The following is a 25,760-nucleotide window of genomic DNA, read 5'->3' on the forward strand; positions in this document are numbered from 1 at the left end:
CTGTCTGCCTCTGTCTCTCTCCCCCTCTACCTCCTCCCTCTGTCACCCTCTTCATCTCACCCTGCCTGTGTGTGCCCTGGCTGAGACAGCTTCCGGGACACACACACACAGCCGCACCCTAGCACTTCACAGGTCTTTAAAAGACAATTCACATGTTAATGAGGCTTTGTTCACCTCTTAGGCCCCTGCAGCTCCACTCTGACTAGGGCGGCAATCGCACGCCTCCACAGAGCAGCAGAGTCTCTTGAGTCGCGCTGCCACAGGGGTGTTTGCTGACACACTTTTAAAAATAAATAAATATTAAAACACGGGTATGATGTTTGGACGGTCTACGGGCCGCCAGGGAAGGCTTGCCGTGCCGCTGTTGGCCCGCGGGCCGTACTATGAGTACCCGTGGCCTAAAGCCTACCAGGGGTTGTCCAACGTAGGCCCAAGAGGGTGAGATCCATTCAGGATTTCAGGGTACCCACACAAAATAAATGGACAGATAAATAATAAAATGGGAATTTAGTTACTAAATAGGCGTTTATCCTGATAATCTGGAATGGGCCTGGTTCCCCTGCACCTATATTGGACATTCTTGCTTGGCTCGATTTTTCATTCTGCATTGATAAATGTGCTTGTGCGGTGAATGTCTCCTCACAGGGATGGTTTGGTCTCAAATATTATGTATAACAGAAATTGTCTCATGCAAAAAGAACGCTCAGTACAGTCATAGGAATGCTAAAGGAACCAAGGCCCACCACGGCCCAAAAGTATTGGAGCACTTTTACAGGCGCACTGGTTACATTATAGTAGGACAAATCCCTTCTTATTTATAAGCCAATCAATGCAAAATTTATCAAGACTTTTCATTCTATCAACACTCACCATCCATCATACAATGGTTCACATCTACGCACATAGGTTCCAGCACCTAGTAAGCTCTCCCCACCCCTCAAGTTGCTAACCCTCCCCAACTGCTCTTTCTAATCTATTTTTTATTTTATTTTATTTATTTATTTATTTATTTTTTTTTAAAGACTTTATTGTAAGTATGCCAATAATACAAGGTAGTAGTCAGCGAATCAACAGTTACTGTTACACATGCGATATCACCTCTATGAATGTACACAGCTGTTTAGCCGACAACTCTCTGGTCCGGCAGCAAATTCGAACAATGTTGCTAGGCAATACATAAGTAGTCTCGGATTATGCATCGTCTCATTTTTATATAAATCAAACAAAACTTTAGACTCTTACAGATCAAATAGTCATCGTTAGACATTTCGTGGCATCCCTGTCGCCACTTGCCGGTGTAGGTGTTGCAGTATGTGTCCTAATCCCCTCCTGAGCTCTAGGCCGGGCGTTCCCCATGTCATACGGTCGCTATCTTCCCTTCTGCCCCTGTCCCACCTCCCAATGTTCATTCATCCAGTTCCCCTTCATCTCCCGAACTGTCTTCCACTTCCTCAGAAAGGGGTTCACACAGTCCCCCTCTATATCTATTCCATGCTTTCCAGATCTCGTTCCATTTGCGAGGGTTGGCTCTCAGTTCGTACACTGCCCGTTCAGTTAACATGAGTTTATCCATCGTTCTGCACCACAGTGTCAACGTAGGTATGTCAGGCACTCCCCACCGCTGCGCGATGTCTCGCTTGGCTACCATGAGCCCAATAGTTATCCACTGCCGCTTCCGATGTGTCAAGTCGGTTCCCTCCCACACATTCAGCAGACACACACGCGCATCTGGCGTCAATGAGGTTTCAAGGGTTTGGGAGATAGTGCGCATGATCTGTTGCCAATATGTCAAAATAATGGGACAATCCCAAAGTGTGTGCAGTAATGTCCCCTCCTCCCCACATCCCCTAAGACAATACGGGTGTTCTGCCCTGTGCATACTATGCAGGGCGGTTCTGGTGTAGTATACCCTGTGAAGTATTTTGAATTGTATCAGTCGGAATCGAGCTGAAACGCCCGCCTCTCGAGGTGATGCTAGTGCGGCGTTCCAGTCTGTCTCATCCATGGCCCCTAATTCAGTTTCCCACTTCTCCCTCAGCTTGAGCAGGGGGTCTGGGAGATTATTCAGCAATTTACGATAGGTGAGTGAGGTGGCACCTGTTTGCATAAAATCTGTGAGCAGTCTGTCTTCCAGAGGCGAGGAGTCCGGGACAGTCGACCCTGGCTCAATCGCTGCCATCAATGCATGCTTTATTTGTAAATATCGGTACGTTTCATTGGGGCCCAGCTCGTATTGCTGCTGTAATTGGGAGAAAGGGATCACACCCGTAGCGGTCCAGAGATCTCCCACTGTCGAGATTCCAATGGTGTCCCACTGATTAAAGCCTTTGTATGTCCGGAGACAGCCTAGGCGCTTGGTGTCCCATAATGGAGTGAGCTTAGTTATGACCCCTTTCCATTTAAGTCGCGACGTCGCCCTGTGCCACAGCGATACGGTATGTTTGGTTGGGCCGAACAGCGTCGCCATTTGGCTAGAATTGTAGAGAGGAGCCAACATGCTGCGCGTTCCTAATTGCGCTCTATCTGCTAAATATGCTGGGTCAGCCTGTGGTGCGTGGATCCACTGATTAATGACTTTGAGCTGTGAAGCCCAATAATAAAGCTGCATGTTTGGCAAAGCTATCCCTCCGTCGTACCACCCACGATTGAGTTTGGCATGCGCTATTCTGGGAGGGCGTTCTCCCCACAGCAGGTCCGTCATCACCGCCGTTACTTTCCGGAAATAGGAAGGCGGTATCAAGACCGGAGTGTTTTCCAGTACATATAGAAGGCGCGGCAGAGCCATCATTTTGAATAATGCCGCGCGTCCCAGCAGTGTGAGAGGCAGGGCTTTCCAATGTCTCACGTCCGCCTTCAGGCGGGCAAGTGGGGGCAACAGGTTCTTATCATAGAACACATCCACCTCACAGGCAATGTGTATACCCAGATACTTAAATGAGGTGGCGGCTATCATCAACGGACAGCTATCAGGAAGAATGGGTAGCGGACCTTTCAGGACATAAATGACAGATTTTGTCCAGTTGATTGTGTATCCGGAGGTCTGACCATGAGCATCACAGATCTCCAATAGCTTTGGAATACCAGCCATCGGGTCCGATAGTTACACCAACATATCGTCAGCGTACAGGGAGACTCTATCCTCCCATCCATCACCCCATTGCAGTCCTTTCAATAACGGGGTAGTCCGAAGGGCGGAGGCCAGAGGTTCCAGTACTAGTGCGAACAGTAGGGGGGATAGCGGGCATCCCTGGCGCGTCCCCCTAGCCAGGGGGATCGTACGGGAGACGTGGCCGTTGGCCGTTACATGTGCTACAGGGCTCGCGTACAACAATTTAATCCAAGAAAGGAACTTGGGGCCGAAGCCCATGCGAGCCAATACCGCAAACATGTACTGCCATTCCACCATGTCAAATGCCATTCTGGCATCCAATGATAGTATGGCCGCTGGTTCCGATAGTTGATGGGCTCGCGCCAATACTCCGTGCACCCGCCGGAGGTTCAGTGTTGTGCTTCTATGTGGCATAAAGCCCGACTGATCCGGGTGGATTAAGTGCGCCAGGTACGGGAGCAGTCTGTTTGCTAGAAATTTCGCCAGAATCTTCGCCTCGGCCTTAAGCAGGGAGATTGGGCGGTATGACGTACAGTCTATGGGCGGTTTACCTGGTTTTGGGATGGCCACTATGGTTGCCACCCGTTGATCTAGGGGTAGAGTCCCCACCTCCCGGCATTCCGTGAACATGGCCAGCAGAGGAGAGCTCAGGGTGTCCGTCATAGCCTGGAACCACTCAATCGGAATCCCATTAGGGCCCAGCGCCTTGCCTGTGCGCAATGCGCCTATCGCCGCTCGAATCTCGTCCTCCGTCAGATCTGCCTCTAGCTCAGTAACTGCTTCCGGAGGTAGAGTCTCGACCCGTGCAGCCTGAAGCGCCGACATTGCCGCTTCAGCCGTAACCATGGCTCTGGGGGTGTAGACATCTTGGAAGTGATCAGCTAAGATTTCTATAATCTTAGAGGGACATGAGTGAAGTAAGCCGTTTGAGTCTTTTAGTTGCAAAATGTGCCTAGTGCCCTCTTTTTTTTTATCTAGCCATGCTAGTAGTTTACTGGCCTTGTCCCCTATGTCATATACCCTATGCGTAGTCGCCTCAATATTGCCTAGTGTTTGTCGCCTGAGGAGATCGTCATGTAATTGCTGGCAAATGTGGAGTGAATGAAGTGTGTCCTCTGACGGGTGCGCCATATGGGCCGTATTTGCTTGTTCTAGCTGCAGTTCCAGATGTAACTGCTCCTGCTTTTGTGAGCGCTTGTGTCCTGCTATTGTTGTGATCGCCTGCCCCCGTAACACTGTTTTGTACGCTTCCCAGAGGGTCGTCGGGGAGGCCACTGAATCTGAATTCTCCGAAAAATAGTACCTAGTTGTCCTCTTCAGATCCTTACGGATGCGAGGTACTTTAAGGTACCCCGGGTAAATAGGGTAGATTCTCCTTCGGGCAATCGCCGAGCATGTCAGATTCATCGTCAAAGGGGAGTGGTCTGAGATACCCCGGGGCCCTATCTTCACATCAGTAATCGCGAGGCGGCCGTCCCCCAGTGTAAGGAAATAGTCAATACGGGACAGACAGTTGTGAACGGCTGAATAATAAGAGTATTGCTGATCCTCGGGGTGCATGCACCGCCATATATCTACTAGACCCTGTGCTTCCAGGAACTCACCGAATCGGGTTGGACCGGATGTGGGCGCCCGAGCCGGGAACCTATCTTGCGCAGCGTCAGCCACCGCATTAAAGTCCCCTCCCACCACTAGATCTCCATCAGGGAGTTCTAACAGGAACCTTCCCAGGTCCGGAAGTGCGGCCGCATGTAGCGCTGGTGGGATATAGACAGACACCACGTTAAGGGATGTTCCCTCCCATTGTCCACATACTGCTGCAAAGCGGCCATGAGCGTCAGTCTTAGTAGTCTGTAAAATAAATCGGGATGACTTCTTCATCCAAATGCCCGTTCCCCTGGACCCTGACGTGAAGTCTGAGTGTACTAACATGCGGTACCCTCGCCTATCTAGAGCCCTGCTGGCCGCTCCCACTAGATGAGTTTCCTGAAGGAGGACTAAGTCACGATTCACCCTTTTGATACTCTGGAGCACCAACCCTCTCTTCACCTTGTCTCCCAGACCTCTGACATTCCAGGACATCAATTGCAACGGTGGCACAGGCCCCGTGTTAGGATTGTCTACTACGGTATCAGGCTGTGACATGTGTGCCATTGTGTGCCTACAAGTACATACATGAGATCGACATGGTGAAGTGTCAGCGCATCCACGCCGCATTCATTCACACGGACGCACTCACTCGCTTGCAGAGACGGGCCGTCCCTCCCCGGGCTATTGCCGGCCTGGCCAGCGTGCAGTCTCAGGCGTATTGTGACTATTGCTGCCATCTGTGCATTCTGCAGAGTCAAACAATTCAAACAGTTAAACATTACCATTACCCCAAATCCCATAACTCCCCCCCTCCCTGCTCCCCTGCTACACGGACTCAAAACTGCCCGCCCCCCCAATTTAGCAGAGTGCTTGTCCCCACCCAAAAGGAAACACAGAGTTACTTGCTCGTTGGGGGTGAAGAGTTCTCCGGAGTCAGCGACCTCTCATACCCTCAGCAGAGGTCCACAGCCCGGTGTCCATGGCAGTCACAGCGGCAAGCACATTAATAATAAACAAGGGGTGCCATTGTAACTGTCGGGTTATTAATCTTGTTCTTCCAGAGTCCCAGTCGCACTGTCTCTCAGCGGTGAGCGTCGTTCGTCTTCCGGTCCCTCTGATCGGACGTCCCCCTGGTCCCTTACATTGTGGCCCTTTTTTGTTCGTCCCACGCGGCGGGGTTGAGAGGCAGGTCGCCAGCCGTCCAGCCAGTCCCGGGCCACCTCCGGATTGTCAAAAAACCACGTTCTGTTTTCTGCCACCACTCGCAGTTTAGCCGGGAAGAGCATGGAATATTGGATCTCTCTCTTCCTGAGCTCCTGTTTTATGTCCAGAAACGTCTTTCTTTTCCGGGCCACTTCCGCCGTGTAGTCTGGGAAGAAGGCCAGTGTGGAGTTTTGAATCTTCACAGGGGGGGACACCCGCGCCGCCTGCAGGATGGCATCTCTATCTCGGAAATTAAATAATCTTGCCAGGATAGGCCTCGGAGCCGCCCCGGGCTTTGGCTGGCCACCCGGCACTCTGTGTGCTCTTTCAACCGAGAAGAACGCCGACAGTCCTTTAGGTTGGAGTTGTGACTTGATTACCTCTTCCACGAAGAGATCAGTAGCTCTAGTTCCTTCCGATTCAGGAACTCCAAGAATTCGTATATTGTTCCTTCTAGAGCGCCCTTCCTGGTCATCAAGCTTGTCCTTTAGCATTTTATTTTCCGCCGTTATTTTCTCCATCGCCGTCTGAAGCTCTGAGACATCCTCCACCAGCGATTTCGTGACCAGTTCCAGCGAACCCACCTTTTCAGCCATTTTGTGGAGATCCGCTCTGATAAGGGTTATTTCGGTAGAGATTGAGCCTACCGTGGTCTGAACTTGCGTAAGTGCACGCATCACGTCGTCAAGCGTCGCTTTTTTAGTCCCCGCGCCATCCACTGATTTCCCAGAGGCGTGCCGTCCGTCTGCTGGAGGGGACGCGGTTTTGTCACACGTGTAGCGTTCAATGCGTGTTTGCGTTGCGCCGCCTTTGGGGCCTCTTCCCGCCATGACGTCCAGAAGTGGTCAGGCAGTTGTGTGTAGAGTTAGCCTGTAGGAAGGACGGAGCACGGAGAGGGAAGGGGGGGGCGGACCGGTCCCAGTTGTGGTACGGCCTGTGGTAGAGTTGTAGCGCTCAAGGCAGGTCACTAGTCCAAATCAGACAAGGGCCCCTATCTGTGATAGTATGAGGCTGGGGCCTCGGTGGTCCGTCCCCCTCAAATGTATCTCACTCCCCAGCGCTACAATCGCGACAGTGCGTGGAACCTCCTGGCTATATTAAACAGTGTCCGGTTGCAGTTGGGGACACACACGTCCCTGGCGGTCTCTAGTGGTGTCAGAGCGGGCCAATGTGTATCAGCCAGGCATGCCACCAGTGATTCCTGGGCCCGGGGTCAGTTAACGAACGGTCCCTCTGTGCACTGCTGCCCCCCCGGTCCGCTCCGCGGCGGCACCTCCAGGCTTCAATCAGGCGTGTTGTTTCAGCAGTTCTGGCACGGGAGGGAGGGTGGGGGGGGCCTCTCTCATCCGCCCGCGGCCCCCGCTGGTCAGTCCCGCTTTGCCGGTATGGGTATGCGGCGCCTCACCTCCGTAATGCAGGCTGTTGCAGGGTGGCGTTCTGGCTGCAAACACTTTCACTGCCCCTCCAGACGCATCGCAGCCGTCGGATCCGGACACGGGCACAGGAGGGGAGATATGAAATGACGGCCAGAGCTCCTCCGACGCCGCTCTCGGGTCCTCGGCCACTTCCGGTCCACCTCCGCCGTCCAGGGCTCACTTCCGGTCGGCGCTTCCAAGCACTGGGCTCCCTGGTTACCGGCCTGTGCTCGGGCCTCGCGGACAGCCGGTCAGATCTTCGTCACCCGGTGTCCGATTTTCATCCGGATGCTCGCCGCTTATGCCGCCCGGTCCCGGGCCTTCGGTCCCTCCGACTGAGGTCTAAGATAGCCACGGATAATGGGTCGGATCAATGGAGAGGCCGCTTCGTCTGCCGGAGCTGGTCTTCTAGGCTGCCGCCATGCTTGGCTGCTAGCCACGCCCCCTATTTTTTTATTTTTACTGTCTTTATATAGCACCAACTGGACCAGAAGGTATTCGAGCGCTTTTACAGGAGCACTAGTTCTTGCTTATAGGGCTTTTGTTTTTAACTTTAAGCCATGATGAAAAACATGTAAAAGAAAAACATTGACAAAGCCAAATAGATAAATATAGCAACTCCAAAGTAGCGGTTGTCCCCCTGCGCACCGCGTGTTTGAATACCCGAAGGTATAATAAAGTTATTCAAAACCATGAATTAAATCCATCAAAGTTTTTACTTCATGAATCACTTTTTCTTTGTCAAATTATGTTGTTCATTTGTACAAGGAATATGCTTTCCAATGTTAATTCATACATGTGTCAGACAGCTTCATCACATATCCCTATGCATTTCAGGCCTTCCTAGCCCTTCATCAGGGCAAGTATCTGTGAAATGACAATAATCAAGCTGATTATGGGGGACAACTCTCTATATTAGTAGTAAAGTCGGGAGCAAAAGTTCCATGCGTTTGTTATGCGAGATGGAGGTATCGCGTTGTCTAATAACATTAAACCGCAACGTTAATCGAGTGCTGTTAAAATCAACAATCCTACAATTAGAGTGAAATGTTAATACTTACTGGAAGCATGCCGAGTGCGGAGTCGTTAGTTGTTAGTGCGAATAATTATTCATGCACGAGTGTTGCAGGTTTGTAGTTAAATGGAGTTTGCGTCGCGCGATACACTGTTAGAGAATAGAGGTAAACAGAGGACTACCCTGTTAGACAAGGTGGGGCCATCTTGAAACAGTGTCTGAAAGTGGTGTGTAATGTGGAGTATACAGAAACGAATAGTTCAAAGCACGTATATCAATGTGCATCAAATGGGTTAAACAGTTATGTTAATCATGCTGAGGACCATCTAAAAACAAAGATGAGATTTATCTATTAGGAATGGTGAAACTAGATCGAACCATGGAGCAGTCATTAGCACAGTGATTGACGAACTAAATCAGACCCAATAAACAGGTGATCAAACATAGAATGGGGTTCAAAATTGAGTAAACACAACATAGAAAAAAGAAAAATGAATAATGGTAATTATTAGAAAGTCAATCGAGTAATGATGCGATATGGTACAGTTCATAGATAGCAAAGAAATTCCATCCTATCATTGAGGCCAGTGGGCTGCATCGTGCACAAGTATGTGATCCAATAATTCTCTCTCTGGAGCAATTTATTCTTGGGATTGACGCCCTCTGTGTGAGATACGTTTTCAAGGACAGTAAATTGCAGTTGTGCAATATTGTGTCTATGTTCAACGAAGTGTTTTGCTACCGTAGACTTCATGTTGCTAGTCCTGATGTTACTCTTGTGTTCCAAGATTCTTATCCTTATCTTACGTTCAGTGTGGCCAACATAACAAAGACCACAAGGACATTTCAACAGGTAAATCACATTAGCTGTGTTGCACGTAGCGTTCACTTTCAACTTGATCTTATGACCCTTCATGGGATGATGCAAAGTGTTTCCTTTGATAATGTTATTGCAGTTGCTACAGTTGTAGCAAGGTTGAAGACCTTTGTATTCACTAACGTTTGAAATGGTTCTTGGATGTGTCAATAGTTCTTTGAGGTTAGGACCTCTGGTGTATGAAAAAATGGGTGGTTGTTCAAAAAGACCCCTAAAGTCAGGTTCTCTGCTCAATAGTTGTCAATGTTTCAGAATAGTCTTTTGATATTTATTACTCAGTGTAGAGTATTTGGACACAACAGTCATACATTTGCTTTCGGTTTTAATCTTGGAACTTAGCAGTTCTTCTCTGTTAATTTTCTCGCATTTAGTTTTCACACATTTCAGTACTTCATTGGGGTATCCACGATCTTGAAATCTCTTGCACATGGTATATACATGTTTGGCACAGTCTATGGGGTCAGATATGATCCGTTTAACTCTCATGAGTTGTGATAATGGTAAGTTGTTCTTCAAATTGGGTCGGTGAAAGCTGGAGTAATGAAGAGTACTGTTACTATCAGTGTCCTTTCGGTAAAGAGTGGTGTGAAATCTGTTCTCCATTAGTGTAACTTGAACATCCAGATAATTGATGAATCTTTGATCACATATCCATGTGAACTGAATCCGATCATTGATAGTATTGAGATAGTGTAAAAATTCAGATAGTTTGGTTTCTGGGCCAGACCACGATATAAAAATATCATCAATATAACGTAGAAACAGTTTTCCATATTGTATCCACAAAGGTTGATTGAGTATATTGTTCTGTTCGAAGTGGTGCATGAATAAATTAGCGTGCACAGGGGCAGCGCAATTGCCCATTGAGGTTCCGCTGAGTTGTAGATAGCACGTGTCTTTCCAGGTAAAATAACTTTGATAAGAGTGTACATCCAAGTAATTCCATTAAGAATGGCTGTTATTCCAATTTAATGTCAGAGTTCAAGATGGCATCTTCTATAGCCTCTATTCCAAGATCATGGGGAATAGACGTATACAACGCCTTCACGTCAACGGTACATACCCAATATTCGTCTTCAGCTGATATCAGTGCATTGTCCAACTTCCTCAGAAAATCAGTGGTATCACAAACATATGTTGGTGTTTTAACAATGAGGGGTTGTAGATGTTTGTCCAATAGTCTCTCCACTGGTTCGTGTATGCTGCCTCTTATGGACACGATTGGTCTGAACGGTGGTTTTTGTAGGTCCTTATGGACCTTTGGGAGCATATATAGTGATGGTGTTTTTGGATGCTCCTGCGTTAAGAATCGTTTGGTCTTCTCAGTGATGATGTTGTGATCAATTGCTTTTTGAAGAATAGTTTCCAATGTGTGTTTGAATTCATTGGTTGGATTGTATTCCAAAGTGGCATACATATTGGTATCTGTCACATGTAATTGTACTTTTGATCGATTGATTGATTGAAGGCTTTATTTCGATATAAAAAATATCATAAAAGCATAATACAATGAATTTAAAAAGCAATATTTGAACAAGCACATACTATATACACAGTTAAAACACTGTCTGAGCAATTAAGACAAGAATTAAATTGACAAAGAAAGCCTTTTCAAATGAATTAACCAAGACCATTTAAGGAACTTGTACACACCACAGACAAACAAAGTACGTGTGTCAGACATTAAAATGCGTAATGCCACATTATGCTAAAGAGTGCCTAATTGTCTACATAGGGGTATGAGCCAGCACCGCCTCGGCGCTAGATAAGCCGGACATTCGAAAAAAATGTGGGCAACTGACTCAACTTGTGTTAGGCATGTCGCACAGAAAGGAGATCGCTGGTGGGAGGTTTTCCAGCGGGCAGTCAGTTCGCTTACAGGTAACGTCCCTATTCTAAATTTAAAATACAGAGCGCGGTCTGTGGGGTTAGATATAATGTCAAGATACAGTTCATAAGCCACCACATCCTTGATCTTCATAAAATCAGTAGTCGATTTACAATGTTTTGAATGACTGGAGATTTTACAGGAGATCCAATTCCAATACAGCTTCTTTAGGGCTGCTTTAGGAGGGGCGGACCTGGATTCCCATGCATCACCAAGGCCTAGGTCCCCTAACAACCGTTTCACATCCCTCAACCACTTGATCTTGGACCAGCCCTCCATTAGTATAACCTCTAGCAAACCATCTGCATATGAGGCCAGCTCGGGCACACGCCACAGGCGCGCCCAAAGTAGCAAGGGGCGTAATTGGGCTTGGTCCTTGATCGATCTACATCCCAGATCCATTAATACGGGTACTGTTGGGGTGGTCTGCGGGAGGGCCATCAAGTCCTTCAGAAATTTGCTCTCTGATCTAGCTAATACTTCGAGGTTACACGTGCCCCACAGTTCCGCCCCATACAAAGCAGCACTAACCCATCTAGCTTTATAAATCTCCATGACTGGGGCAATGGGCTTAGTTGTAGAGGAGCGTTGCTCCTTGAGGAGGGCACCACCCACCCTTTTATGGCCAAGTAACATCTTTTGGATGTGCGAATTCCAGTGCATTGAGTCTGTAAGGCGGATGCCTAAGTAATCAAATTCGGCCATCCTCTCCAGGGGCACGGAATTCAGCAGCGGGGGACGGCCCAATTTTTTGGGCGGGTTCAAAACCAAGTATTTGGTTTTGGTTGTATTAATAATCAGGCCCCTATGTGAGCAGAACTCCTGAAAGCTATTTAAGAGGCTCTGCAAACCCATGGGGGTCTTGGAAATAAGGAGGGTGTCGTCAGCGAAGAGTAGTGTGGGGATGCGCTTGCCGGCCAGGGACGGTGCATCTGCAGGGTTACTAAGCAGATGCTCAACCACTCCGTTCACATAAAGAGAGAGCAGAGTGGGAGCAAGCACACATCCCTGGCGGACGCCCCTTTCCATTGGGATCCTGTCAGTTTTCTCGCCGTGCATGCCCCACCGCACCTGCGCAAAGTTGTCAGCATGGAGCCTCACCAGTAGGGACAAGATGTACGGGGGCAACCCCATCTCAGACAAGACCCTCCACAGCCCCTCCCTCGGTACTAGGTCAAAGGCAGTCTTCAGGTCTATAAAAGCCAAATAAAGACTGCCTTTGCCGAGCACCACCACCTTCCAATAGAGAAGGACCAGTCTGTAGGCCTGTTCTATAGTCCCAGTACCGGGGCGAAAGCCGGCTTGGTAGTCCGATAGAATGTTATTATCGTCTACCCACTGGAGCACCCTCCCCAGGATCGCTTTCCCCGCCACCTTTTGTGTTGAATCAATAAGGCTTATAGGCCTATAGTTGTCTGGGTCGTCCCGACACCCTTTTTTGAATATGGGGACGACCTCCGCCCCTTTCCAAGATTCAGGGACAGGTGCACCGTTGTTAATAGCATTTAACAAAAATGAGACCAACTTCCCCCACTCTTCATGGTTAGCGCGCAACAGATCGCCCGGTAGCCCATCAGGTCCAGCAGCTTTGAGGGGCACCAAGGATTTTATTACGCTCTCGACTTCTCTTGGGGTGAATGGATCTCCCAGTATGTCCCCCTGGGATTCGTCTGGGTAGGAGCTACTGTTAGGAATTGTCAGGGTTTTCATCTCATCGGAGGTGTAAAGGGAGAGTAAGTGGTTGTACCAGGTTTGGGCTGGGATGTTACATGTAATTAAAGTGCTATCTGGTCTGTTCCTAGTTCTAATTAGATTCCAGAACCCTCTGGAATCTCTTACCGCACTTGCTGCCTTGAGATCAGACCAATACCTGTCCTCCCACTCTTTCTTGGCTGCATTAATAGTCTGAGTGTACGCTTTCCTGGCAAACCTAATCTCTGACTGGGATTTACTTTTAACAGCAGCAATCAAAGCAGATTTTTTCCCCCTGCATTTTTTAGTGAACCAGCCTGGTTGATTCTTCGGTCTCTTGTCTTTCCCCACTGGAGGATCTCTGCTAGGGAGTAGGATGCAATTACCCAGGGCAATGGTTAAATTACAGAAAAGGGCTGTCACTTCGCTAGTTGTTTGAATGGACGAGTCCAGTTTAGACTGGGCTGTTGCTAGGAGGGCCCCTATGACTTGCATTTTTCCCTCATCCATGGCGACCCTGCACCACTTCAGGCGCCTCCCGCAATTGGAGGGTCGTACTGCTGATGTAGAAACTGGATTTGGAAGCATGCACACACCCAGTTCCCTAGACCAGAAGGAGAGCAAGGTTAAAGAGAGGGGATTGTGGTCGCTATTGACTGTTGATAAAACCTCCATATCCCGCACCGATCCCCATAGCTTAATGTCAAGGAGAATGTAATCTATTCTCGACGTATGATTCGGCCTGTTATAGGTGTGGGCTCCCAAGGGATCCGAGGGCGTCCTCCAGTTCACTGCCCTCAGGCCAAATTCCAGGGCCAACGAATTAAGTTGTATGGCCCGTTGGGACCACCTCCTAATGGGTGGAATGGTTAATGAGGGTATTCCACTCCTGGCATCTTCATCGGCAAAGCCCAGGATGTCCTCCGTCGCAAGGGGCTCAAACGTACAGTTAAGGTCCCCTGCGACCAGGACATGAGATCTAGCCGGGCACTGACAAAGGAGATTTTCCAAGCCTGAGATAGTGGGTGACTGCAGACCTCCTTTCGACCCCCTAGCATAGATGTTAATAATGTCCAAGGTAAACCTTCTCTGAGGCCCCTTGAGTGAGATTCTGAGTAGGTCAGGGGAATTGGTCGCATGCTGCACGACTTGGCACCCAAGCGAGACATCAACCCATATGAGAAGGCCGCCAGAGAGGCGTCCCTTCCCTGTGGAGGAGGGAACTGCAGGTATAAAAAACGATGAGTACCCCACCTTATGGCAGGGTTCCCTGCTCCAGGTTTCTTGAAAGATGCAGATTGAGTGAGCCTCCGCCAGGGTATTCCAATCAGGTAGGTCCAGCTTCCTAGAGATACCCGCATCGTTCCAGCTAAGAATCCTAAATACTGAATCCGCCACAGCCGGGACCATGAGGGACTCAGACCTAAATATACCCACCTGCCCAGAAGTAATTAGTGGTGAGCCCTCCCTCACGGACCTCCCGATGTTAGTAACAGCAAAACTAGGTGCCAGATCTAGTAACGACCTAGAGCATAGGGGAGAGGAATTGGAGGAACTACCTGAATCAGGCTGCAATGGAAGATTGGTGCTAAATGTGCCTGGGACACGGGTCATTGGAGCAGCTACTGGGCTCAATCGAGAGAGTGTGTCCGGGGAGCAAATATCAGTTCAGTAGCCAAACGCCCTCCTATGGTTCCCTAACCATACGATTGGTGGATAGGACAGAGGGTAAAGGCAATTCTCCAGGAAAAAGGAGTCTAGCCTCCCACCCCACCCTTGATGGCTGACATTTAATATGCCTAACGGTCTAGCATAAAAGTTGCTCAAATCTACTACTCCAATACCCTCCCCTCCTTGGCCTAGCTGCTGGTTGCAAATAAATGGAGCAACCCTGGCATCCTTAAAATTCACCACCACACAGTCCCCCTGGAATTACTTGTGACCGTTTCCTACCCACCCTACCCTCCTAACATTAAGTATCTGGCCATTCAGCTCGCTAGGGAGAGGTCTATTAGCTCTTAGCCAGTGCATAGATTTATTTTTAAGCACCTGGTAAGGTTCATGCTGGTTAGCCTTCAATGGCGGAACATTGATAAGGACAGCAACATAAGGTTGACAGTCTGGTGGAAGGTTTACGGGGGGAGTCTAACAGCCTCAAAGGGAGGCTGCGAGGGCTGCTGAGTAGTAGGAACAGGTTTAAAGCTGTTTCTACTAGGTTGCTCTGGGAAACCTTTAGGGTCCTCCCTAGACCGCGGTACTTTCGCCCGCGAGTTTTTGGGCCCCGTTTAGTTTGTAGCTAGGGGGGCAGGACTGGCAGGCTGTTGCCCCGCTACCTTCAGGACACTGTTGCTGGGCAACAGCATACCAGTAGAGGAAGAAGAGGGGCCAACCAGTGCTGCAGCCTGCTGCGCAGACCCAGAAGTGCAAGCCATTGTGGGGGTATGCTGAGGCGGTACAACCTCAGGGGCTAGAGCATCTACATGAGTTGTTGATCATAAAATGTACTGTCCATAATTACAAGTGCACCGCCTTTATCAGCGTTTTGACAAATGATGTCAGGATTTTCAGCCATTTTCTTAAGTATACTCCGCTCTTTCATAGTTAGGTTGCAATGTTTTAATTTGGTTTGAAAATGCAATGATGTAATGTCTTGTTTAACCAAATTTCCTGAAGTATCGATTATCTTGTGGCTTACAGGAGCCAAAAAGGTGCTTCGAGGGCGTAGGCCCAAAAGAATGTCATCTTGTTGTGAAATAGTTGGTGTCATATTTTCAAAATAATGTTGCAATCTAATGTTTCTCATTAGCTTAAAAAAGCTGACCTCTAATTCCAAGGTATTAGAACTGGTGGTTGGCACAAACGATTGACCTTTCTGTAAGGTTTTTATTTCCAGATTGGTGAGTTCGTGTGTAGAGATGTTGATCACTAAGTTATTGAATTCAGTTATTTCTTCTTTACTCACCTTTCCTTTTTCTCTGGTTCTTTTGTTTTTTCTGCTGTTTTTGCCCCTCCGGGGTCTTCCTGCTTGTCTGGGCCTTCTTCCAAAAAAGGAACCGCAGACTCTGTAGTTGTGACTTGTCCAGTGGTTGTGCTAGGACGTGTGGGTTGTTTCTGTGTTTGAGCATCACTATCAGATGATGTAGTGTCGGTGGTAGAATACGGATTATATGCTTTGGGTTGACGTCGGCGGGCATACACTTCTGACCAAGTGTGTACCTCGCCGAGTTTGTAATCGATGGTATCCCTCTTGTATTTCCGTATTTTACGTTCTTGAATATCTTGGGTGTATTTATCGAGTTGATTATTGAGGTCTTCCAACATTTTTGTATAATCAGTTGTTTCCATTGAGTCAGTGAGTTCAGGTTTAATGTTGCTAATTTCCAAACTGAGTTCTTCTAGAGTTTTGGATAGCTCTTCGATTATCAGCAAGATGAGATCGAGCGAGCACTTATTTAAGATAGCGTACCATCTCTCAACGAAACGTGTGTTATTTCTGCAAAGTAACGGTTTGAGTGGGACTCTTAGGCCCCTGGGGATACGTTGGGCACGGTGGTACCTCACCAAGGTGCTCACATGGAGTCTTTGATTTGTTTCTTTTTTGAGTAAATAGAGGAGTTGTTTAATGTTGCTTTCTTTGCTTTTTCTATTGGATAAAGGAGAGGTGTCATCTCTAATCAGTCCATACATTTTTGCGGCATCCTCTGTAGTAAAAGCAAAAGTGTCCGCTTTTGATTCTGTCTAGTTAGTGATGTTGTCTTAGTTCATCTTGAAAAAAGTGTGCAGTGTCCTGAGTCAGACAGGTAAATAGATCACAATAGGGGTAGGACACGCACCACTGGAGTGAGTAATAAAGGTAAAACAGATGAAAAGTTGTCGCGTGCAGGCTGGGGCTTCGCTCTCTGTACCATCAAGCATTGAATTTAAACAAATATAGCAACTCCAAAGTAGGGGTTGTCCCCCTGCGTGTTTGAATACCCGAGGGTATAATAAAGTTATTCAAAACCATGAATTAAATCCATCAAAGTTTTTACTTCATGAATCACTTTTTCTTTGTCAAATTATGTTGTTCATTTGTACAAGGAATATGCTTTCCAATGTTAATTCATACATGTGTCAGACAGCTTCATCACATATCCCTATGCACTTAGGGCCTTCCTAGTCATTCATCAGGGGAAGTATCTGTGAAATGAAAATAATCAAGCTGATTATGGGGGACAACTCTCTATATATCCTAAATCATAGCGATGTGTTAAGCATCACTAGCATGCATTAATATCTAATGAATATACCAAAGTGAGGGAAAAGGAAGAAAAACTGTGCACGTAGTAAAGCTCAGAACACTATTATATCACCAATCTTATAAACATTGCGTTCATGTTTGGAGTTGCTATATTTGTTTAAATTCAACGCTTGATGGTACAGAGAGCGAAGCCCCAGCCTGCACGCGACAACTTTTCATCTGTTTTACCTTTATTCCTCACTCCAGTGGTGCGTGTCCTACCCCTATTGTGAAAGCCAAATAGATGTCACATAGGTGAAACCAATTGTCATTGCCAATGCTTGTTTTTAAAACAGGTAGCCCTGGGGCCCTTTTTTGTTCAAATCGATTATTAATTCCAAGATTTGACAGACACTACAAATAAAATGTCAACCAGTTTTATGAAGTTCGCTGAAATGCAGTAGCTAAGCTTGACCAGTATTTCACGGACTGATGATTTCTTGGGTTGCTGTAGTATTCATTTCAGTTTTGGTCGGTGCAGCCAAAGCATGGAATGACCTCCCTTTGCCTCTTAGATACATGACAACTCTTCTGGATTTAGGAAGGCCTTGAAAACATGGCTATTCACTGACTAATGACTAGTTAATACTCCCTTCGCGTTTAGGCCACTGCAGGACATCAAATACAGCGCCAGGACACCTTCGATAGCAGTCGCACTCTAGAAATGTCAATAAAGTCATTAACAGTACAGCTATATGCTGTTTTCCTACACCCAACATGGCCGCCGCCGGTACACGATCACTATAAGTTTACGTTCAATCCTTTACAGCTGTCTATGGCTGCTACGCCTGGCCACGTGAATCGGCATAGCTCCCCTATAGGTGGTTAGTCCGGGATGATTTGGCTGAGTGAATGGTGACTTTGCATTGGTTGTGCGAGTGCGCCTGCGTGGACCGGCGAAAGTAGTCGTTCCTTTCCTGTCCTTCTCTCTGCTTGGAGTGCACTTGACAGCGGCGGCAGCGTCCACCGTTTGGAGAACAGCAGTGTAAACAGTGCATACTGCGTAGCGCCGCACGCTTCTTCTACAGCCAAGTGCGTCACCGACACGTCACCGCCTCCTCAACCGTCATGCCCGGCAGGAACATGCCGAAGAGTGTCGGCTGCTGCCACTGCCTTGATGCCTGCGTTGGTGGGCCGGGGCATGGACCCGGGGGAGAAGGACCTGGCCCCGGGGGAGAAGGACCTGGCCCCGGGAGAGAAGGACCTGGCCCCGGGAGAGAAGGACCTGGCCCCGGGAGAGAAGGACCAGGCCCCGGGAGAGAAGGACCAGACAACTTAGACATCGTCAAGTCCCCCAATGACCCCAAGCAATACAGGTACAAAGCACGTGCACCGGTATGCCTATATACACAGACTGCTAGCAGGACCACGTGTGTCACACATGACAGTACTGTAAAGCCAGAATCGCCACTCTTACACCGGGACATGCAGCAGCTTGCCAAAACTGTGCACGCAGAGACCCCAAGAGGTACAGGCGAAGGTCACGCGCGACTCCAACCTGTACTGTACACATGTAGTGGGAGACCACTAAGAATTACATGTCAACCGCTTACAACGCGAGACTCCCCCCCCCCCCCCCCCCCTAAACAAAAGCACAGGATGTGTTTATCGTGTCCTTTGCGTTTATTCTCAACAGTGTTTTGAACAGTAACACTTTGCAGCTGAATTGGAGCAGTGTAGAGCATTCTGAGATAAGTACTTCAGAGACTGAGGACGACCTAGGTTGATGACATGGCAGCGGAGTGACTGTAAAATGTATTGAGGCAACTTTATGTACAACAATAGACTGCGGTTGAGATGCGTATTGTATGCATGTGAATCTCAATGTGCTCACGATGCTTTAATAGCTGAGGACTCTTTGAGCAATCAAATCTCTGAGAAGCGTCCTGGCGCCTTGGGTGCACAGTGCTCACAATACAGTCATCGATTCATATATGAAACCCCCAAGTGTACGTTTTCATGTCAAAATGTTGATACCGTTCATAGTGTAATGGGAGTTAAAACAGTAAATGTGACCTTTTTTGGGGTCCGGAATAGTGTGCTACTCGCTGAAAAAGCGCATAGACGACTCGTGAGCGCTATACAAATGCAAATCCAATTGCTTAATATTGGTGAAAAGGTGGAGGAGAGTGGGGGATAACGTTTGTTGTTACTTTGGTGGGCTATTTTACTGTGTATTGGTTGTGTTGTGGCATGATGTTGCTTTTAATTGAATTTGTAAAACTCTTCATACACCTGACGAGTTGCTGACGCACCTTTATAGGACAGGTAGCAGGTACACTGTGAGGCTGTCCTGCGTAAGAGATCAAATTGAAGCTCTTATACTTTCTTGGCTCTCAGCGTTTAATAGTCTAACGGTTGAAATAAGTGTCTGGTGTGTAGACTAGATGGTTGCTGGGAGTTGCTCTGCAGGTGTTTTATAGAATTCCTGGGTGACAGCCGACATCACCAACACACGCCCTGTGTTTTATACAGTATTCAAGAATCTTGTTTCAAGATAGTTTAATATTATCTCTGTAAGATAGTCTGTATGAGACAATATTGAAGTGCATGGTGAGTGACAGGACCGCAGCCCTCAGGGATGGACTGCATGAGTCTTCTATGATGCAGGCAGTTAGCAAAATAAGAGTTGATCATGCTTTGAATTGTCCAAATTGAGAGGTGATGAGGACCCGCAGGGATGGATTTATTGCTGTGGAACATGATGCAAGCTGTTATATTGTGAAAAGTTAACACTGCTTTAAAGTATCAAATCTTACTGAGAGTTGGCAGATCTCTTTGTGTGTTGGTTGTGTGGCCTCTTAGAAACAAACGGGATTGGTTTAGCAGGATTGGTGACAGCTACATGAATATCTAGGTGTGTCCTATGGTTTGTCCTGATTGTGGACTTGCATGATGTGAATGTTCGCACTGCATTCGAACCATGCAGCTGGGTTGTAACGTAAGCACACCCGGGAGAAGTTTAGTCTATGGAATGCACAGATAGCTTTCAGACGTGGTGGCATACTATTTCAGTCATTCCTATGACTTTTCTTAGACCGGATATTATTCCTGTGTGTGTACTCTCTACAGTATGTTTACTTTACTTTTTAAACTTCGGTGTATAAGCCATAAAAGCACATGGAATAAAATATACATAAAACATTTGACTTTTACAGTATAAATCTCCAAAATTCAATACAATGATTATAATACCAGTGAATATCGCAAGGATTTAATGCAATTTGTTTGGGGGTGCTTAATACCTCCCTAGGCTTAAATTAATTGTTAACACAATTGCAAATCCAGCCGTCCTGAAGCTAAGCAAATGTGGCTTTCTAGTCAATAAAATAGGTTATTCACTTGTTAAAAGAATAAAAAAACTCTAATCTTAATCCTATTATACAACAAGTATTAGCTTTCCTATTCTCCAGAGATTGTACAGCTGCCATGTTACTGTCCACCACTTTTTTTTGTGTAACTTTTTTTTAACGAGTTTTATTTTCCATGGTACAGCATTATCCATTTGCAAGTCAGACGTTATGTCAGGTGCACACAGGCAGTCATGCAATATAAGCACATTATGAAGCATCCATCTCATTATACATCACATTGTTCAAGTAAGAAACATCACATTGTACATGGGTATTACTCCTCTGGTGATCTAGTGCGGGATGTAGTGGGCTGACTAATGCCGGGTGCCTGAATATGTGGGTTTCCGCAAATGTGCGGGTTGATATGTAGACCCCCACTCCATTCTGGTGTACCTCATTGATTAATGCCCATGTTTGTGCTCCCAATATGTAGGAGCCTACTCTTCGGTACCAAAGGGTAAACATGAAACTGTGAACTGAGGGAGGGTGTCGGAGGGGGTTCGGAGGGGTCCGCGGAGCTCACAAAAAAGGTATATTGTGGTAGGTATTTGCTTTGTGGTTGGTACCGGTTCGTCTGTTACTGTCTACCACTTATACAAGTTTCTTATAAGGGATGCTTAACTTGTACCTTATTCTCCATATACTCATAAGAGAGATTGACAACCTGCATGTGTCTTATCTCAGAATCCTAGGTGCTTCCTTATGTTCCCTAACTCCCAGTTTCTGACAGAGCGGAATAATCCAGCACCTCCTTTGCGACACATAGATTGGGATGAAAAAGATAATGTGCTCAATGTTTTTTTTGATCCCCACAGGCTGGGCAATACAACTCCTTTGCCCATAATACACGCTCCCACTTTGCAGTAAAAGCCCAGACTGGTAATATTCCATATTGGAACTGCAAGTAGAGGCTCCTGGCTGGAGGAGGTTCTATTTCGTCCAGGAAGTCCTCTAGCTTGGAGGAATCCTTAACTGTAAGATAGTGATTTGTTAGGGCTCCATAACTTGACTGGCTATACATACGTTTATTAGGTCTCGCACCTGGGGACGCAGCGCGAAGCGCTGTCGCCAGCGAGACCTATTGTTGCTGACTTGCCTCTCAAGGCAGACAGGAGATGGGCACGCACAGGACGAACTGGAAATGTGAATGCGCCGTGCACATCTCCTGCCCCCCTTCCGTCCTCACAAGCCAGCTGCATGCAGTAACTGTGCGTGCACGCACACACACACACACACACACACACACAGACCCCTCGTCTCCCTCAACAGCAAACATGGCGCGCTTTCCTCCTACCGGCCCTGCAGCGCTGTTACACACACAAACCCCCCCCCACCCCTCGTCTCCCTCAACAACAAACAAGGCGTGCTCTCCTCCTACCGGCCCTGCAGCGCTGTTACACACACAAAGACCCCCCACCCCTCGTCTCCCTCAACAACAAACATTGCGCGCTTTCTTCCTACGGGCCCTGCAGTGCTGTTACACACACACAAACCCCTCCTGCCCCCTCACCGCTCGTCTCCCTCAACAACAAACATGGCGTGCTTTCCTCCTACCGGCCCTGCAGCGCTGTTACCGGTAGAATGTTGCACAAGGTGCATGTGCTGTGGCTCACCTGGGCCCTCGGCTGAGCCGCCGCCACTGGGCACGAGCTGCAGGGCACGCCGATGTGCACGCTCACGGCATGCCTACAGCGCAGCTCTTTCACTTTCCCTTGTTACCCATATCAGTCTTCGCTGTCTGCCCTCGGCATCCAGGCTGCCATGCCGCAGCTTCACCTCCATTCAGATCGACCAGGGAATGGCTTAACAAAGAGGCTGCATCCGCCGATGGTGTGAATAATCTACAGCGAAAGTCATGAACAGGGGTGAGGAATTTTTAAGGGCCACATATTGGTCAGACAGTGACCCCTTTTGGGGCTGAAACGGATTTCCCACCCCTCTAGCCTGTCTGCCTGTTATGTATGCAATTATGCACTTGCAAAGTGGATAAACTCATAGTGTGCTCTCTAAACATTGTCAATCAGAAAAATGACTCCCTCACAACTAGTCCCACGATTTATCAGTTGTTTGTATACATGTGTTGTTACAATCAGCTATTATTTTGGCACGCATTGAAAATTAGTACTAACTAAAGCAATCACTAGAAACTGAATTTTTAAATTATGCACTGCTGTTTAGGACCACAATCCCATGGGTGGGGGAGATTTTTTTCAGATGAATTTATTATCGCTGCAGTTTACAATGTATGCCATATTTGTAGTTTTTTATTTGTAACCTTATTGTGGTTGACTTTGAAAGAAGCTGCTAGACGGCCAGGTCGTAAATTGTTAAGTTTAAAAAAAAAAAAAAAAGAAGCCTATTTAAACTTGTAGTAATGTGTGGACCGATCGCAGCTCACTGCAGAGGTGCAACCCTACAGCTCCTTGATCTGCTTAGTGGCAATAGGGCGCACAGCAACTGTATACACGTTTATTATTTGCATAATGCCCTGGCCCTATTTAATTTCCCCTTAAGTACAGGATAGCCCCAGAGACTGTAAACCAGTCCAATTTTCTCTCTTTACTGGTAGCAGGGTGGAACACGGCTTAGCTTTAGAAGAGTGAGTACAGCAACAATAAGCTTTAAACAGATTAAAAGTGTTTGAAAAACAGACGTAATTACGTAATAAAGTGAAAGTACGTAGGAAAAGTTATTTATGCTCTATGGTGGATGGGGCCAGGCAAGGACGAGAAAAAGATGCTTTCATATATGGGTTTAATCTTTTTCTTGTCAAAGAAAATTAATGTAATACAAAAATATAAAACAAAACATGGCATTATTTGTTGTATTTAAAAAAAAAAAAACCCTCTAAACATTGTATAAGATGCACTCTTCCTGCCGTGGCTTCAAAGGACGGAGAACAGGTGTGAAACACTAGACTTTGGGACGCCGACCTATGCTCCAGGTTACTCTGGGATACTTCTATTGGCCTAAAGAGCAAAAACAAAAATCGAACAGCAACAGACTAACAAGTTTTGGTCCGAAAAGTCAGTGAAGGGCTAAATCCCATCAGCCCACTGTGGTGGTAAATCTCATCACCTGGGATCTCCTCTTGACTACAATTTCCTGTGCATCCAAAGGGATACACCCTTCTAAAGATAGAAAGGGGGCTCACATATGTCATGATCAGTGATCTTGAATATTGTCCACTGTGGTCCCAAACAATGATGATGAGATCAATATCTATTTCAACAAGCATTTACAATGCAATAGGTCTCGCATTATTAAAGTTTGAGCTATTGGCATTGTAAATGACAATGCCTTCTATTCATTTGCATCAGTGCGTAAACAAGCACTTTGTACTTATAGTCCATGCTTATGAGGAGCAAGTCTGACAGTCCCTTTTACTGCCAGCCTTGCTCATCGTAAGCAAGGACTATACGTTCAAAGTGCGTGTTTATGTACCAATTGCAGGTTTTAAAAACAAATGAATAAAATGCATTGTCATTTACAATGCCAATAGCTCAAACTTTAACAATGCGAGATATATTGCATTGTAAATGCTTGTCTTTATATCACCAGTATGCAGTTTTAATATGTGATTTGGAACTAGCCCCAGCATGGACCGGGTATTCCATAGACCCTCAAAGCTGGTGGCTATTAAGGTACCCTTTACATGCTTTAGCCATGGAATTCTGCTAAAGCCCACTTGGGACAGGAGTTCCTCTAACTCCTGTCGATAGACAGATTGCTCTGGTGTGACCTAGATCCTCCTCCAATAGAGTATGGGGCGCAGTGCCAATTTATCTGAAATATTTCTAGCCCCTAGGTCCAGTCTAAGTGGGAGCAAGGGAGTGCTTACTGGTAAACCGACCAGCTGTCGCATAAAGTGATTTTCTACCATTTCCAATGAGGTTGTACCCTGCTATCCCCCCAGTTCGGCACCATAGGCAGCAGCCCCCAAGGCTTTAAGATTGTAAATTTGAATCGCTGGTAGAATAGGGCGATATTGCGTGACATTTTGAGAATACCTCCCACTACTTGCTCGGTTTTTAATTATCGCTATTTAATGTGAGCTTGCCACCCCAGGTGTTCTGTAAGTGTGAGGCCTAGGTACACAAATTTACAGACACGGTCTAATGGAGCCCCTGCCAGAGTGAGCTGTGGTTCTCTTACTGAGGTTCTGAGCCTCCTTATGCCGCAAGTTAACTCACTCAGCTTCTCCCCACTGGAGGAGCTCCTTATGCTGCAGTGTGACTGCAGGAGGCTGGTCAGCCCTCCAGTGTACTGTGAAGGTCAGTTTGGCTAACAGTAAGGCTAGGTGTACAAATCATACTCGTACCTTGTGATCTCTCCTTCTTTTGTAGATGCTTAGGGCAGTTGCTGCCCACGTGTTCAGGGTAGTGAGTTCAGTGACTGGCAAGGTAGGCCTGTATTGTGTGCCTGTAGTGCACTAGGATGTGACATGACCTGAGCATATGCTGCAAATCGGCAATGTTGGAGGGAAATCTGGGGTATATGAGATGTGCCTCTAGGAACATTCGATTCAGTTTGGTTGGTGTTAAGTATTCTCTATGGAGTATAATGTATTGTGTGATTTTAAATCTTGCATGGCGAGAGACCTTCTGTGGGGATTCTAGTGCCATGATGTTCTTACTGAGTCGTGCAGTGGACGTACATTGCATCCTTCCAGGCTGTTCTGAGGGATGTTAGAGAGGCCCCTACATGCTCCCTGATGGTTTTGTGGAGCCATGTGACTTAATAGCACCCAGTGTCCATGGCATAGAAGGTTTGTATGACTTCCCTAGTCCCATTGTTAAAGAGCTTGTTTAAGGAACTTTCTTGAAATCTGTGTCCCAATGCATTGTATTGCAATTGTATTCATATAGTACTTCCTACTCATCCTAGGACGCTTATCCTTTTTACTGATGGGAGTGCCATGGATGCAAGAGTGTGTTGTCTGGCATATTTTGGTTGTATATTAATTGTGCTTTCATGCCTGCTTTTATCTGCTGATTAACTGTCATACAAATAGTATTTACAGGTTTGGTTTTAGCATGTAGTATAATGTTTGTCTTGGGGCAAATATATCCTGTCATCCATGTGATCATCGTTGTTTTAGTCCAGTTGACAGGCTGCGAGGAAAGCCAAAATTTCCAAAATACAAGCTGCCCATGCAAACTGCCGAAGCCATCTGTTGCAGAGAGAAAGTGTAAGTGCTGTTCTTTCGTTCCAACCTAACACATCCAGTCGTAAGACTGGAGCGTGTCTCTTGAGTAAATCACCTCTATTTTGAAATATTTGTAATGTACATGATCTGAACACTTTAAGTAACCCTTTTTAGGTCTCACCTGAGCCAG

At 47.0% G+C, this 25,760-nt stretch overlaps 1 protein-coding gene across 1 annotated transcript in view; it reads left to right on the plus strand.

Annotated features, from left to right (window-relative positions):
* Positions 1 to 17,942: 17,942 nt before the first annotated feature.
* NRDC (nardilysin convertase) overlaps positions 17,943 to 25,760 on the plus strand; it is a 2,150,332-nt gene continuing 2,142,514 nt past the window's right edge. Inside the window, exon 1 of the mRNA XM_078670713.1 lies at positions 17,943 to 18,053. The gene's annotated coding sequence lies outside the window, so the exon portion shown is untranslated. The remainder of the gene's footprint in view (positions 18,054 to 25,760) is intronic.

This window comes from Lissotriton helveticus, chromosome 1_2 (assembly GCF_964261635.1).
Source record: "Lissotriton helveticus chromosome 1_2, aLisHel1.1, whole genome shotgun sequence".
Classification (NCBI taxonomy): Eukaryota; Metazoa; Chordata; class Amphibia; order Caudata; family Salamandridae; genus Lissotriton; species Lissotriton helveticus.